At 40.5% G+C, this 16796-nt stretch overlaps 1 protein-coding gene across 2 annotated transcripts in view; it reads right to left on the bottom strand.

The window, feature by feature from the left end:
* PRDM2 (PR/SET domain 2) overlaps positions 1 to 15868 on the bottom strand; it is a 121410-nt gene extending 105542 nt beyond the window's left edge. The window contains exons 1-2 of one of the 2 annotated variants that reach the window (XM_040455618.1): positions 15783 to 15868; positions 2204 to 2277 (exon numbers count right to left, since the gene is read on the bottom strand). The gene's annotated coding sequence lies outside the window, so the exon portion shown is untranslated. The remainder of the gene's footprint in view (positions 1 to 2203; positions 2278 to 15782) is intronic. The other variant, XM_040455624.1, reaches the window with a different exon arrangement.
* Between the last annotated feature and the right edge of the window lie 928 nt (positions 15869 to 16796).

The raw sequence follows: 16796 nt of genomic DNA, 5'->3' as shown, positions 1-16796 counted from the left end.
TCAGTTGGTGGAGCATGCAGCTCTTGATCTCAGGGTCATGAGTTCGAGCCCCACGCTGGGTACAGAGATTGCTTAAATAAATAAACTAAAAAAAAAAAAAAAAAAATCAATCTGATTCAAGTTAAAACTTTAATATCCAAATTTTTGTGTAGTTACTTCCAAGTTTCTCAAGCACTGATTGCTCATTTTCACTGGCTGAAAAGGGGGAAATAAATATAAGAGGGAAAAAGATAAAATGTCCTGAAACAATCCTTAACTTTTAAAAATTACTGAGACAACTGCTGAAAAACACTCAGAGATTTTATGCCATGACATAATAATCAGGTCTAAATATCATACAACCGATATTCCTCAGATAATGAAAATATAACTGAAGATGCTGAAAATTTTACTCATAAAAAGCGGACAACTTTTATACTCCAAATGAAAGTTTCATTACTACCAGACCACGTAAATTACATCCAAATCAGAAATGTGCTAACCATTAGAAACATAAGAGGACACTTTTCCCCTGATATTTGGCATTTGGCATCAAAGGCAGTCTTCTGCAGATCTGATATTAAAACTTGTCAAAAACAAAATGAAATTGTAAAAGAGCCAAAAAAGAAATGGTTATTGCTACAACTCTTCTGAATGGCATGTGGACTTTCTCCACACACAAGGTCGTGTGATGTAAGGGGAGCCACAGGGTGAAAAGCATGAGGTGCCCAACAGGTCGAAACACGTTAGAAAGAAAATATTAGTAGCCTAATATGGTGTAAGAATTAATGCGTTAGTAAGCCTACCGGTAAAGCTGTAGCCACCTGAAAATAACTGGCTGCTGATTAGCAATACAACAAAAGCAACGTCAACATTTGGATTCCACTATGGAAGCACTCGCAATCGTTCTAATCCAGAATCAAGACTCCTAACAACAGTTCCTAGGCAGGAGAAAAGCAAGTTCCTTTGGGTGACCAAGTTCACATACAGAACCAGTCTTAAGAGAGAAAGAGAAATGAAATCTAGGACATATATGTGCACATAACTTTGAGGAACAATGACTAGGGCAATCCACTGTTCTCTTTTCCCCTCCCCCATCTGACCATTTCAAAACTAATTTGGCTTCAAAAGCATGTCAGTAAATCTGCAAGTTGTAAAATAATAGGAACCATGTGCCCCATGTGTTCGCCAGATTCATTTTTTATGATGTATGGTCCTCCGCATTAAAATAAACATATTTTTGATCAAGAAAAGTAATGAAACAAAATCAAAAGAATCCATTCCAAAAAAGTCACATCTCTCAATGCAACCAGGGACTGAACTTTACTAAATGCAGCCCACCCCAATAAAAGTGGGACTCCAGTTAGAAGCACCTGTGAATGATGAAAAAAAAGGTGTCCAAAATCTCAGATAGTGAGGGATACAAAATGTTTTCAAGTCTGGTAGTTTTAAGCTCAACACTACTAATTAGACTTCACATTTTCAAGTTTGTCTCTCATATTTTTTAAATGTTTATGAAGATCTCAAGAGAGTGTCTCTAACACCCATGAATTTCTGTTAACTGCAAGTAAAATGATAATAAACCAGAAAATAAGAATCCTCGCTTAGAATACATTAAGTCCATATAACTGGTTTTACTTATCAGAACAGCCCTGAGGCTCCAGAAATCTCCACAGCAGAATTGTTTAATCCCCAGGTAGCTCCACACCCTCCTCCACTAAGAAACACATCTTACATTTCAATATCTGCCTTCTTGTTTGTATTCTATTAACAGGGTTTTCAAGGACAGAGTGCTTATAAAGTCTCCCACTTGATCAGTTTCAGCTTCTAAAAATAAATTTCAATCTTCCCTTTTCAACCAATGGATAATTTACAAAATAAAAAAAATATTAAAAATGAAAGCTTAATAAGCTTCAAAACAAAACCAAAAAATGAACACTACAACGTGGCAGGGGAAAGGTAAAAACAGAAAGTCTGAACTAAGGTCTCAAAGACTCTGTCCCCTGAGCAGGCTTCCTCAGAAAGGCCAAGCCACGCCCAAACAGAGCACAGGCCACTCCACAAACAAATGCACACTATGAAAGCAATGAGCTAGTTAATGGTGCGAAGAAACAGAAAAGAAAATCAGGGGAAAATGAATGTGTGTGTTTTGATCCTTCAAAAATCAAGAACTGGTCTAGCATCTAGGTAATGTATTTGTATAAATTCTTATTTTTAAACTCACCTGATTCATTTTCAATTCCTGTTGTGTTCTGAAAAGTTACACACAACAAAGAAACTTCTTTGATTACATGAGCCCTAAAAAGAAAAACAGACAATTGTAATATGTACCTGCCTACACATTTACAGTGATTTCAAACCACATACAGAACTGTAGAGTTTGCTCAAAGGGCTATTCATAAAGCAACTCCATGCCAGGTCAACTTCAATCTATGCTGAGAGCTTACTTTGCAGATTTATTATCTACAATAAAATAGATTTCTTACTAATCTTTACTAGGCCCTCATTGTACTCTACAATTGAAAGCAGACTCATTAGAATGACATCAAATTTTTGCTGTGAAATTGCATCATTCCTAAGAAGAAACAGATTAGCTCTGTTAATAGAAACACAAAGCACTGCTGAGTAATTTATTATGCAATGTAAATGTTTTTCTTTTACTTATATCAATACTGTGTTGAATGCAAACACAATTAGACCCTTTACATTATTTAGTTTTTCAAGTTCCTGAAGTACAGCGGTGAATTTACTAACATTTCCATGGGGAGTTCTCTTTGAGGAATAAAACAAAAACCGTGTAGTAAAATACAAATGTTTTCATAAAAACTGTTTGGAAAGAACTGCAATATTCCTTTACAATCTTTATTCGTATATTCACAGTACACTAAAACGATACGACAAAATCATTTCTTGTAAATGCGTGTGACATACTTGTTTCTAAATGACGACCTACGAAGACAGTCCTTTCTGCCACGTACATCCTAGGAGGCACTGGAAGTCACTCACAATAAATGAGAGTCGTGCTGCTTTAAGTAGCACTTCCACAGAAACGTTCTAAATGTTTCTGGCAGGTACAGGCACACATACCATCAGTCATAGGTCTATTTTTTCATGAACTTGCTTTAATAAATTATCCTTCCTTCCTAGATCCACAAGACTCCACTCACGTTGTAGAACTTTATGTTCTAATTGTTAATAAACCAAGGAACGTGGGACATTTTTCATCTCAGAATATGCTGCCTGCCCGCTATCATAAAAAACAGCGCTTTGACATTTTGTCCCAGTTCATTAATATGAAGATTTTGGGTTTTTATTTCCCCTTGAGCTACTTCACCACACTCACCTTGATCAGCTTTAATAATCAAAGGTACTGTATTTAAGTTAGGGCCTGGTCATCTGAACTAGTTTTTATTCACAAAAGGCACAGGGAAATGTATTCTGTAACTTGCATCTTGTTAGAGAGCTCAATGCTAGCCCAACCAATACAAACTCTTAATGAGGAAATACTCAGAGAATATGATTTCAGGTAACTGGAGGTTAGCCCATGAGGTCCATTCCTTTAAATTTTAATATCGAGCATCTTTCTCATATATATTTACCATGTCTTTCTGTAGTATACATCTCCCCTTGAACATAATCGATCCTTTTCTATGAGACTTGGAATCATTATAAAGTTCAAAGTGTATTTGGGTGTTAAACAGTGATGAGGTTAGTGGCCCGAGGTGTGCGTCCCTCAACCCCCTCTGTCACCAATGCCTACTGAATGCCACACAGTCCACTAGGAGGGCCATGAGGGACACCCTGGCACCCAGAAGTGAATAAAATATCAGTGGTTTCACCTGCCCTCTTACGAAGCTTTTATGGATGGATTTAGTAACATCGGCCATAGGGAGCTCTCTTTAAGGAACCAAAAAAAAAAAAAAAAAAAAAAAAAAATGCAGTAAATGCCAGTACTGTAATGAAAGATCTTTTGGAAAGAGCTATGATGCTTTACCATTTCCTTCAGATGGTCTTGTCCTTCCCATGAGAATCTTCGGTATCATCATCGTAACTATCACTTATGATGCTCCTCCCAAGATAAGCAGGCACTGTGCTATGGTCACGTAAATCAGTCCAGCTGATTTTTACAAAGATAAGTACTAGCACCCTCAACAAACAGGTTCAAGGAAGTTGGATAACTCAGCCATAACTGAGTCTCATAACTGGTTTCTATTAGTGCTTCTTCTTAAAAAAATTGTTTACCTGTTTATTCGGGGGGGGGGAGGGGGGAGAATCCCAAGCAGGCTCCGTTCTATAAGGACAGAGCACAACTTGGGGCTCAATCTCATGAACGATGAGATCACGACACGACCTGATATCAAGAGTTGGATGCTTAACCGACTGAGCCACCCAGGTGCCCTTCTGCTATTGCTTCTTAACCACACTTCACCAACTTTTACTCCCATCTCACCGTAACTCCTACTATCTTTGTGTCAACCACTGTTTTCAGCAGTAAGCAGAAAATCCCTGCCTCTGGGGAAAGGGACCCGCAGACCCGCAACAACAACAACAACAACAAAAAAATCAGTAAAATGTGCAGTAGATAATGAAAGTGCTTTAGGGAAAAATGAAGAGGTGGTAGGAACAAGGAGGTAGGAATTACCATCTCTGTCTCTATGCCTGTGAAACCAAGAGTTAAGTATGGTCAGAAAAGGCCACTGTAAGAAAAGGACATCTGCATAAAAGCCGGAAGAAGAGCTATGGGCCAGGACGGTATGGGAACGTGAAGTGAGAAACCCCATTCGGCAGCATGCCCATGCCCAGGTGTTTCAGGGAGGGCAAGGATGGAGGCCGGGAAAGTGGAGGAGGGGATTCAGAAAGGCAGGGAAGGCAGATAAAGTATGGGTTTAGCAAGGTAAGCACTGCTCACCAGAATGGCTGGAGCTTTTCCATCCAGGGATAGAAAGCCGTTGGGAGGCTCAAGGTGGCCGACCTCATGTGACTTAGGTTTAAAAAGAGACTGTAAGGGAAGAGGGTGGAGGCAGGCAGATCTCTCAGGAGGCTAACGCCCCAATCTAGGCAAGAGATGATGCTGGCTTGGCCCGCACAGAAGAGATGTGAGAAGTAATCAGATCCCGGATATATTTTTAAAACAGAGCCCCCAAGATTTGCTGCCACCGGAGATATCAGGTATGAAAGAAGAGGAAGTCAGGGATGACACCAAGATTTTTATCCTAAGGACAAGGAAGGCTGGAGCTGCCATTTTCTGTCATCGAAGGAGATGCTGCCTCTTCCTTTCCATCTGCTTTTCCTTGCTTTTTTCCTCTTCACTTAACATTTTCTTCCTTTCCTTTCCCTCCCCTTTTGTAGTTGCTGGTTCACAGGCACAAATAACTGAGATACTATGGCCTCTAATCCCAAAGAACTCAAATACTAAAGTATTCAGAACGTTTCAGTCTTTCGTTTGTTTCTCAATGAATCTCACTTTCTCTTAATAAAAAGTTACAACATAATTCAGGTTGTTAAATGATTAATAAGCTTCTCTCTGACTTTCCGCACTATCTGTTCCTTCCTTGTCCTAATAGGAATCCGCTCATCATTTCTTTCCAGAGAAAAGGATCGTAACATCTTTTTTTTTTTTTTTTTTTTTTTAAGAGTTCACTTATATACATGCGTGCTTGGACCCTCCTCTCCATCACTTCTAATCCCAATTGCCAAAAACCAGAGTCTCATTTTTTTTCTCTCTTAACTCACGACATCGTCAATTATATATCTAAAATATTTTACGTGAAAAGCATTGCAAATCCGACACTGACTTCTCAAATGATACTTTAAAAATTAAATCTTTTACTAAATTATACTGAAAACAAGGGATGTGAAACACAAGAACTGAGAATTTGGCAGTGGCTCTCAATACAAGACCACTGCATTTTGGACTGGGCAACTAATCCTTGTCTGTCCCTTCTATCATGGCCATGGCCTTGTCTGTCCCTTCTATCATGGCCATGGCCATGCCTGCACAATCAATGCCGGCAGTGCCTCTGACTGTTTTGAAAATCACAAATACCTACACACCTCCCAAATAACCTCCTAGCTGAGAACCTCTGAACTGTAATAATCATGTAACTAGCTGCAATATGACAACATGTTTAAAAGCAACTACAGACTCTGAAAGTTGTTACTGAAGTAACTTTAGATTCCTCCAGCATGCAAAACCCCTGTGGAAGCGTCCTGGCAATCCTACCTATTTTCATATTCAGTGCTGACTTCCACAGCATTATTTTCACATACCCACTTAACTAACATAGAATCTCAAGGTCAAAGTTTTATCATATGTACAAACTTGAACCAACAATCCTATCAGTGCAGTGGCAGAGAAAAATCTTTCCATACCTATCACTGAAACTTACTAATTCTATCAAGTTAGGGGAAAAAAAATAGCTAAACAGTTAAGTGCCTCTGGTTTTCCAATGGCAAATATTGACAATCTTAAAATCACGTGGATTTCTCCTACCCTGGCTTATGCCTTAAGCATACCTGTACCTGACCAAACCTCCTTGAATTCCAGCTTGCTGACATTTATCAGATAAAGTACATGAGGCAGATACACAGACTAAGAGTATGGGAATCTTTATCATCAACTGTACTTTACTAATAGCATACATTCTTAGAAAAATAAGAGCTTGATCTTGATTTTACATATCCATGGCTTTAATAATATACACGTACTTAACTTTTCAAGATATTGCTTCCAAATTCTAGGGCAAATCATCCTCACAAGTATTTAATTTAATATTATAGAGATGACTTGATTATACATGATCAGTATCAATGCAGCAACCATAAAATAATTAGGGTCTTTATTCCAACAATGGTCCCTTGAAGTGGCAAGACAACGTCAAGAACCGTAAGCTGCTGTCTCCTGACATGGAGGCCAGGGACCAGAAAAGGGAGAGATACGTGGGACACCCCCGTCCCTGGGTCAGACCAGCCCGGCAGCCCCAGCGGGGCACACCACCATCACCCACCACCCATCCTCAGAGATAAGGCAGATTAAACTGAAGACAAACACAAAGTAACATGAATGCAACACACAGAACAGGTTAAACAGTCACATCTACCCTTTGTGGACCCGTCCATCTACAAAAACGACATGAGAGGCAAAGTAAAAGCAACAGCAGATTCTTTACGATCAGTCTAAATCTGAGAAGGAAGGGGGAGAATTAGGAAGATAATTATTTGATTTGATTTGCATATTCACCTTTTAGTCACTGATGTTATTTTACAACTATTCTCTCGGGTCATTTTAGATCTTCTGGAGCTATCTGGAAAATAATTAATTAAATGTGCAATAAAGTCATTAATATTATTTTATAATTATTTTAAGTTATAAAAAATGCATATTGTAACATCAAGACTCAGAAGAAACTAACTTTTAAGACTCAGGAAGCAACACAGAGCTTACAGACAAATACTAAAAGAAAAATTAAAAAACCAGTATGGTATATCAAAATGTAAAAGATCATAAATGCCCTAAAAATGTGGGCTAGATGCAAAGAAAAGTTTTAAAAATACCAATCTGTGGGGCGCCTGGGTGGCTCAGTCGGTTAAGCATCTGACTTCGGCTCAGGTCATGGTCTCATGGTCAGTGAGTTTGAGCCCTGCATCGGGCTTTGTGCTGACAGCTCAGAGCCCGGAGCCTATTTCGGATTCTGTGTCTCCCTCTCTCTCTGACCCTCCCCCGTTCATGCTCTGTCTCTCTCTGCCTCAAAAATGAATAAAAGTTAAAAAAAAAAAATTTAAAATACTAATTTGTGAAAGAAGTCTTAGAAAGTTTATCGCCTATATAAGATAAAAAAAATATATATATATATATATATATATATTCTAAACTAATCACAGGATAAAGTAGATCTTCCATGGTAAGTAAGTATCATTGTAGCAAATGCAGAGATGATTCAGCTTTTAGTGGAGTAGATTTACAGTGTTTAACACTGATTTCAACTTACTCTGACCAGAAGATTCTTGAAATCCAGAAACTTCTAGAGAAAACAGTAAAAATATCTAAACTATGCCGACTTCTCAAAAGCAGTTTTCATTAATTTACAAACACAGCTAGCATATTTGACATTCAAAACCACCACTCCTAATTCCTACCAGAAGAATGGAATCACCAAGTTACAATCTATAAACTCTAGGTATCAATAACGAAAACAGTTGGCACTTATTCAGATTAAGCAAAAACACGTAATTCATAAATACTGAATCTGCCCAGGAATTTGTCAAATACAAACACAATTTCACAAGAATAATCATCTAGAACATCTAGTTTCACACTAAAAAACATACTCCCAACTCCCCTCATAAAAGGCAGATTCTGTTACCATATTAAATCAGCCAAAGTGAAAAATCAAAGCAGATACGTTTATCATTTTAGGAATAAAGAGGTCACGTGCACCCGTTGTGTGCGTAAAGAGAAAGAGACCCAGAACACGGCAAAGATTCGGCCAGTGTGAACTCTTGCTTCTTGACACCCCACCCTCCCGCCTCTCTCCCCATCTAGAACCATTTCTACCCAAGGCAAAAAGGCAATCATGCAACACACTATATCACAAAGGAATTTCTCTGCCTGAAAAGTAAACGAGATTTGAAGAGAACGCTCACAAATAAATCCGTACTTTCTCCTACTGCAATGAAGCGATTTCCCCAACGAGGCCTAGAACACTATGGACAAAAATACCCCAGGGCCTGATCCTCCTCCAAATTCTTGGAGCAAGGTGTCCTGACACAAACCTAAATAGGGAAGCAGAGTCCAGCGAATCTACTCCTGGTGGGAGAATCTGATCCTGACAACACGGTTTCAACAAGAAGGAAGGGGAAAAAACAGAAAGTCTGCCGTTCTGAATGGCTTCAGAGCTGCAGAAATCAATGAGAAAATGAGGTTGATTAGAGCTTTTGTTTGAAATATGTAAGTTAACACCACGGAAGAATGTTAAGAGATCTGTGGATGTGCGAGGAAAGTACTATAAAGCCGAATTTAGATTATGGCGCCCTGGGGGTTTTTTCCTCCCTTAGAATATCTCTACAGGAAAAAAAAAGAGAGAGAGAGAGATTCAAGAAAACTTTTTCATAAAATATTGCTTCAAGCACCCATTAATGAAGAGCTAGCTTAGCTCTCATAAACGTATAGCAAATGCTGATTATCGCTTACGTGGTTCATGTCATGGGCAGCTACTAACAAATGCTCTCCTTTCTTTTGATTACATTTATACACCCATGTCATCATATTACATTACATCACAAATTTCAGGTTTTGTTTAGCGTTTCTACAATAATACCCTCTAACCCCACAATTTAAAATACCTAGTTTCTCTACAGAAATTAAAACATATTATGCCCACTTTAACATGTTCCTCTGATATCCTTCCTCAAGGCACTAAAAACTAAAGAATCACTGTCCATTTTCCCAGATGAACTAACTCCATCAATTTAAAATACGCTTGAATTAAAAAGTTACTTTCGGGGCGCCTGGGTGGCGCAGTCGGTTAAGCATCCGACTTCAGCCAGGTCACGATCTCGCGGTCCGTGAGTTCGAGCCCCGCGTCGGGCTCTGGGCTGATGGCTCAGAGCCTGGAGCCTGTTTCCGATTCTGTGTCTCCCTCTCTCTCTGCCCCTCCCCCGTTCATGCTCTGTCTCTCTCTGTCCCAAAAATAAATAAAACATTGAAAAAAAAAAAAAAAAGTTACTTTCCTTTCCTTATTTTCAATGCTACCTGATAAGAAGTCTAGATGTAAAACTCCACCTGGGGAGATGGGTGGGTAAGAACACAAATGCCGGCCCCCAGCTCTGTAACACAGCTGGGCTCCCATCTCTCCTAGAAGTTCAGCTTAACCAAATGCTGGCTGAACATTCTGCCAAACAGCATTCAAACCAAAGCAGTTTCTATAAAATGATACTTTTCTGATATTTCCCTATGTTAGACATGCAAAACTTTTAAGTTCTTTTCAAAGGAAAATTAAGTCAATTCTTCCCTAACACTTAAATGTCACGCTTCCAACTCAAACACAAATTTCTAAAGCAAGATGCCACATGGTAGTTCATTTCACAATCCCTAAAATACAAGGACTTCTCAGTTGACCCCTTTGAGTCAATGTTTTTCCACTGTCATTGCCAATACAGATGTCACTTCTGTGATTAAACACTTAAAACTGAGGGATCTTCAGGAACCCTACAAAATACTTGTCAATTTCCTGGAAAACGGAAGCAACCTTCTGCAACACGATGCTCTGGTCCTGGCACTCAAGTATTCATTTTCTCATGCAAGGACTCTCTAAGCAAGCGAACGGAATCACCTTACAAGTGGCTGCTGACAGCTTTTCTGGTTTTTCCCACACAATAAAATATCTAGGAAAACTCATCTTCCGCAAGCTACACGGAAATGACAAGGCTTCCTGAATTCATCAGCGAAGAACCTAAAGTAAAATTGCAAGTTATCCCAGACAGACTGACAACTTCCACCGTACCTTGCTAAGATCCCAGACACGCTTTATGTCACTACAAGATTCAAGGTGTTCTCCCAAGAGTTTACTAAGGTATTTATTATTTTGGGAGGGAGTGACTCACTCCACTTTAAATAATGGCTGAGGTTTAGGGTCGCTCCTCTAAATATGCAAGTACTTCTGTTCTCAAGAGCGTTTTGAAAGAACAGCAACACCTACTGTCTGCAGAGCAATGTTTGTGAATTGCTCTGCAGTTTAAGTGGCTCTGGTACATACATAAGTTTTTACTTTTTAAGGGAAAGCAGGATTCCAAATAAATCATCTGTAGTTCTCGTTTCAAGGTAAAGATATGTAACTTCCCCGCCTATGATAGAAAGAATGAAAGCCTATCTATCTCTTGGTACTATGAGCAGTGGTAAACCAAAGAGCACGACTCACTCGAGACTGTGTGCAAAAAGCACTAACAGATTCAATGGGAGAGTTCCGGAGGGGTGTGAGTCCCAGGTTAAATGTAAATCTGACCCTGTGGGTCAGGCTCCCCAGATGTCGTGTGAGGAGTTATTATCCCACCCATCCTCCTTCTGGACCCACTCCAAAAGCCCGGGAGGTCTTTAAGGAAAGACGCAAGAGGAATTAAAGGCAGAGCCCGTGAACACGTGCACCTGGGAGACCAGGGCCAAGAGCCTGATTCCATGACTGTCTGTCAGGCAAGCGGCTTCCGCCACCTGGGATGAGCAGCGCAGAGCCACCGGGAGTTTCTGACTGAGGAATGCTACAAACAAAACAACGTCTAACAGTTTAGAAAGACTAAATGGACAGGAAAGAGCGAGGTGGGGAGACGGCAGCCAGAAAGACTGGGACTGGGCAAGTGGGTTAAGAATCCAAGATGTTATGTGATGAAGGTCTGATATGACCGACGCCACACACAGGAAGAATAGACAAAACGTGTCTTCGAACTAAACAGGAAGTAAAAAGAGATGGTGAAGAGGAGTCCAGAATATGCAACGTGACTGAGCGGAAGAATGAATATGTTTTTAAAGATAGAGCAGCCAGAGTAGGGATAGTATTTAAGTGGAAGGTGGTGAGCTCCATTTTAGACTTTGAGGAGAGGCCAGACGTCCACACAGAAAGCTGCATCCATTAAATGAGGGGAAAAAAGTCCCAGCACAGATTGCCTTCAAGTGTGGGGATGGCTGGGGACGGAGATCTAGAAGTCTTCAGCCACAAGGGGGTGCCTAGGGATTAAGGAAACTGCCAAAGGAAAAAATATCCACAGAGAAGAGAAGACTAAGGATTTGGCTTTATGACAGGCATGGAAGGGACTAGAAAGAAACTTGCCCCCTCCACCATGTTCGGGGCGGGGGTGGGGGGAGGAGGCAAAAAGCTTAAGGACTCAGAGGTAACTCGGAAGGGTTTCTCTCAGCGATAATTTTGCCACGTTATCCCACAAGACTTACTGCACTGAGAGAAGTAGCTAAGAAAAACGCTGTTAATATTTTTGAAAAAACCTAAAGTAACTGAAATTGCTTTCATATTCTTCATCTATTTGCCTCAGAACATCCCAACGAAAGAAAGAAGTAATCATTGTCCCCACTTTACAGACAGGAAGAGGAGAGGATAACCGACCTGCCCCCCACCACTGCCAGAAATAACCCAGGCCCTGCGCTCAATCTGTGATACGGTTTATTCTGTGCATCCAGGCAGGGCTCATTTAAATTACTATGGGACCGCACGGATACGATAGTCCTCTCCCAAAACAGGTAAAACTGACTTGCTCAATGTCCTCTAACAAATGGTAAGACAGCTTCATAATTAAAAATCTAAATTTATCCCAAGAGCCCCCCTTCTTAAAATTCCTATTTTCAGATGTACGTTAAAACTAGGCCTTTCTGAATTATAGCGAATTCCCTAAAATGAGCCTCAGAGAAACGTTCAGAATGTCACATTTATACTGATACTCCAAGTTACACTTGATTTATACTGTCTTAATAACCTCCCGGGCAATGCACAGGATCCACACTGAAGTATGTAAGGGTTTGGTGAACCTCCAATTTCTTTTCCAATTTTAATAGCATCATTTAAATTACTTGAAAATGCCATGGAGTTTTCCCACCAGAGTTTAATGTCGTCTTAGTGGAACTACTTACACGCACACGGAAAAGCTGTAGGTTTTAGCAATTCCCAGACAAGCTGCCCACAATAATCAAACTAACAGTTGCACTTAGCTTTACATATTTCAGGCTAGCTGTGCCAAGAAGCAATTTAGCTCTTTCAAAGCAAAGCCTATCGTACAATTTAGTGCAAGAGCTCCAAAATATTCTTTTCACCAAAATGGCTGGCAAATATGTAAGTAATTCAGTGAAACCTCCTTTACTGCACGTTCCAAAAAGACTAATAAATGAAACACAGCATAGGTATGACATGAACCGAGACTCTGAGAATAAACACTATACGGTACTGAGGAAAATACGATAAGCATATTTCACTCCAAATGAACCAGATTTACCACGTACAATAACTAATTCACAGTTCAGGGAAGTGGGGTGAGGAATGAAAGGCATTCTCTTTAAGAAAGCATACTTGAATGGCACATGCATTCATTCCAGCGAAATTATGCAGATATTCCGTAACTGAGAAAACCACCCCATTACCAAAGGTGGTCCAACAGGACATCTCTTTTTTTTACGTTTTCCTTATCACTAAGCCCTAGCTAATTATTTATGCCACGATAAAAACTCAATCTATTCTGCTCCTCCAAAGACTGCAAATGTAGATTGGATAACCTATACTTTTTTTGCCTGGGGGTAGTTGCATTAATGATGCATGTATGCCATGAAGATCAATAGCTATCTTTAAATTATAAAGTAATAAGCTGAAGTTGGGTAAGCACTTCAAAAGTAAACTTTATTTCCTCAAGACAAACTTATCGCTTTCAATGCATAACCTGAACTGGTTGGGGGCAGGGAAAGATCTTAGAAAAACTAGTCTGGCCGCCTACATCTATCTTCAAGGGGTTGCTTCACCCTCATTTTCCAGAAGACGGCTGTTTCTGTGCCATTCCGGATAACAGGCAACAAGCTTACATTATTCACCACGCATCAACTCTATACAAATTGATTTAAATCCGTAATAATTTAATCTACAGACTATGTCATGAAAACTCCTTCATACTCTCCAGGTTATCTCAAATTGCTTTATCTCTTGCCACAGAACTGCTGAAAAGTGTACGATTCGATAAAATCACAGGCACACACACAGGAAGGAACCTCCACGGGGGAGTAAGTCTATTCCCCAACTTCAAGGTGGGCTTCATGTAAACCGTAGTCTATTCTTCCGGTTCTTTGCCTAAAGCGATTCCATAAACTGCTTTAGTGGTTCAACCATCCCATCAGATGGGCCTTTCTTTAAGGCTGTGGTTGACAACTGGGTCCCCACCAAGGGACATCTGGCAACGTCTGGAGACTTCATCAGTTGTGTCGGCTGGGGGGAGCTGTTACTGGCATCTCACAGGTAGGAGCCAGGGAGGCTGCCAAACATCCTCCAATGTGCAGGACCGCCCCCAAAAGAAAAAATTATCCAGCCCCACTTGTCAATCGTGCCAAGGTTAAGAAATCCTGCTTTAACGGAACCTAAGTGATGCTTTTTCAGTAATGGAGTCCATAGCTTTCAGTCGCTCTAGGAAGATGATTTTAGCGGCTCTAATTATAAACTTCTCACTTCAAAAGGAGAGAGCCAGATCTCTAACCAAATGCTATGAGGAGTGACAGCGTAACTGACAGGCACCACGCAAACCACAGAGCACTGGCCACACATCAGCAGTATCAGCAGTAATGACTGTCAGGTAATGTCCCCATCATCTGGAAACTCCCTGTATCTGCACATCGCCTCACAAGTTTGACAATTTCCCCCCACCGTCCACCTACTCCCCTTGCACTCCCCACTATGGAGTTTTCCCATGCAGCCCACAGGCTTTTTTCCCTGCCTGGGTGTTAAAAATAGCATGAAAAGCAAGTTGGAAGACACAAAAATAGTAAATAACCTAAGGTGCTTTCCATCCCGGAAAGTCTATGATTTAACGGGACTTAAAAGGTTTGTAAATCAGAACTGGAACTTGAAAAGAGATCGGCAGCTTAAAGAAACAGTCCCATGAATAAATAAACATCTAACGTAAAATAATCATCAAAAGAATATGCGTGCATACATATATATGGAACTGCACAGACCCGGCTCAGGGAGAAGAGAATAAAAGGAAGCTGAAATTGAGTGCTGCTTCCTATAACTGCATTGGCAGGAAAAATACCTATTGAGAGGCTAAAAAACAGAATTTACATTTTCACATACCTTAAAAGATTACAAAAGTTCAAAATTCCCAATGGAAAAACCTAAACAATCTTAATGAAGAGAGAATCTCAGGCTTTAGAAACCTTACTGATCAATACAGAATTGATAAATAAATTATGGCCCATCCATATATTACACAGCCATTAAAAATCACATTGAAGAATATTTAATGGCATGAATAGACGCTCACAATATAGTAAAAAGACAGGTTATGGATAATATACACAATCTGGTATCGATTCTGTATAAAATATAAAAGCAAATAAATACATACACGAAACACACACATGCACAAGACAGACAAGGAGGAGGTCCGCCAAAATGTTAACGGTTATCTGAAGAACAAGAAGATCAGAGCTAGTTTCTTTTCCTTCTTTGTGCCTTTCTCTATTTTCATATCATCCTACACTGAGAATCATTTGTTAGTTTTTTACTTACAAAGCGAATAGATTATCACAAATACAAATTTAAACCGTACTGTTTCAGGAACCGTCCACAAAATGAGAAAAAAACAAATCTGAATATGCCAACCTTTCAATTAAAGAAACCACCTTCAGAATCCACAAAAGCGAACTTTCACGGAGTTGTTATTATGTGTCTGGTATTCTTCTAAACACTTCAATGTATTAACTTATTTAAATCAAACCAAAAGAGATGCAGAAAAAAAGAAGAGCCCTGGAATAACAGAGGCTGTGAACCATTTTAGTCCCCGTGTGAATTTCAGTCTCGGCTTCTATAGATTGAAATGAGTGTTTAATCAGATCATCTTTAAACGTCCTCTCAAGGCTACAATGAGATTCTACACATGATGAATATGGTTGCACGTTTGTAAGGAAGCTTCTAGAGAATGATGGGGCAGCTGCATGCCATCTCAAACACAAAACCCTACTTAAAAAGAACATGATTATGCGTCTCAGTTCCTCCTCAGTATCTATCTGTACAACAAATTGCATAACATGTTAGAAATAAATTCTAAAGCCTTACATTTTCCCAATACTTGGCCGTATCTGATCACTTGGATATGAAGTCTGGTATGGTAGGTAAGAGAATCACTGAAAGGTTAGGTTTCTTGTTCAACGTTAGGGTTGTTTTTAACAATAAACCTGTAGTAAACAAAAACTTTATGAAATATATTAGTCGTGTTCTGGGTACAACCATTTTAGGGTCTGATTTAAGGGGCCTAAAGATCTACTGGAACTCACCAAAGGAATGCCACTTATGAAATAAAACCAAAACCTGAATACAACACGGAATGGAAAATGAGAGGCCAGCATGAATCTCCCTTCTCGGGGCGGGGGATTACAGCTGCGAGGTTAAAGGAATTTGGGCTTCCCGGGTAAATGTGGGTTTATTCCCCAAGCTCACCGCCCGACAAAAGGGGGCCAGTCGCAGTTCAGCGGCTCACTCGTGGGTCGGAAGGAACCACCGAGATTTGGGAATACCCGTAACTGTTAGTTATACTTCGGGTCTCACTCGCCACCATCAAAAAATAGGTTCGTGGATATCTTTAGTAACAAAATTAATAATACATAAGTGCACGTCTGTTAAAAACAAAAACAAAACACCGGTGGGTCTGAGATAGGAATACTGAAGGGAGACAATTTGCAGGGTGAAACCACACAAAAACTATCTAGGAAACACAAAGACGCAAGACACAAAACAAATTAAGAATGCAAGTGTGAAAGGCACATTCGCCTTGAACACAAAAGAGAAAAAGCAAAAAGCTGGCACGGCCCAGGGACCCCGCGTGCGCCTTCCTGTCCGGGGACGCGGGTCCCGGGTGGACTCGCAGCCGCCGCCCGGCCCCGCCGCCCACACGCGTCCCCCTCGCGGGGCGCGCGGCGATCCAACGGCCACAAAGCGAACCGCACAACTTCGCCGCCGCGGGCCCCAAGGCCGGCCCGGTGGCTCGGGCGCGGGAGGGAGGAAGCGGGGAGCCCCCGGGCAGGCCCGCGCCTGGTTCCGGGACCCCGCCGGCCCGGGACGCCCGGTCCTCCG

The sequence above is a fragment of the Herpailurus yagouaroundi genome, unplaced genomic scaffold, assembly GCF_014898765.1.
Source record: "Herpailurus yagouaroundi ecotype Mexico unplaced genomic scaffold, PumYag 77, whole genome shotgun sequence".
Classification (NCBI taxonomy): Eukaryota; Metazoa; Chordata; class Mammalia; order Carnivora; family Felidae; genus Herpailurus; species Herpailurus yagouaroundi.
The sequence above is the reverse complement of the archived record's forward strand: the minus strand, read 5'-3'. Positions and strand labels throughout refer to the sequence as shown.